Genomic DNA, 762 nt, shown 5'->3' on the forward strand with positions numbered 1-762 from the left:
AACATGGTGGCATAGCTGGTAAAGAGTACATTACGGGAACAGAATCTTTGTCACTTCCCACCCTATTAAAACTTTTTTAAAAAAGGTAATTCGAAACAATTATCGAAAAATCGAAACCACGCGAGAAATAGTGAGATTTGACCCATAATACAAATACAATATGGAAGGACTCTAGATAAACAACGGAAAACATAACCTGAACCAGATCATACTGTAAAATATATGTACGTCCCTGGGTGGGCTTGAACCACCAACCTTTCGGTTAACAGCCGAACGCGCTAACCGATTGCGCCACAGAGACGACGTGTAACAAACTGACTTTGTCAAAATCGTGTTGATCAGTATACGATATTATGATGCTAGAAAGTTATGAACATGTGATTATCATTATCATTATCATCTCTCAACGGTATTTCAGGTTTCCATGGTAGCAAGAAGAAGTACATGTACACATGGTGTGATTTTGCATTTTGTTTACTCTCAATTGCGTAACACTATGCACAGGGCACCCAGGAACCGTGTGACAAACAAAACAAAACATTCATCATTTGTCATTTATTTGATAGCTTATTTATTTGTTTTGTTTTGTTTTGTTTTGTTTTGTTTTGTTTTGTTTTGTTTTGTTTTGTTTTGTTTGTCACACGGTTCCTGGGTGCCCTGTGCACTATGTGCTTGGCAATACTTTATAATTTCTAAATAATTCCCGAATTTTGTCACTTTTAATATTTTTCCTACAGGTTTATTTATCACCGATATGAATAC

At 35.8% G+C, this 762-nt stretch overlaps 1 non-coding gene across 1 annotated transcript; it reads right to left on the bottom strand.

Moving 5' to 3' along the window:
* Positions 1-227: 227 nt before the first annotated feature.
* On the bottom strand, positions 228-301 carry Trnan-guu (transfer RNA asparagine (anticodon GUU)). The gene has a single exon. It is a non-coding gene; the product is annotated as a tRNA-Asn (tRNA).
* Between the last annotated feature and the right edge of the window lie 461 nt (positions 302-762).

The sequence above is a fragment of the Glandiceps talaboti genome, chromosome 8 (genome assembly GCF_964340395.1).
Source record: "Glandiceps talaboti chromosome 8, keGlaTala1.1, whole genome shotgun sequence".
NCBI classification, from domain to species: domain Eukaryota; kingdom Metazoa; phylum Hemichordata; class Enteropneusta; family Spengelidae; genus Glandiceps; species Glandiceps talaboti.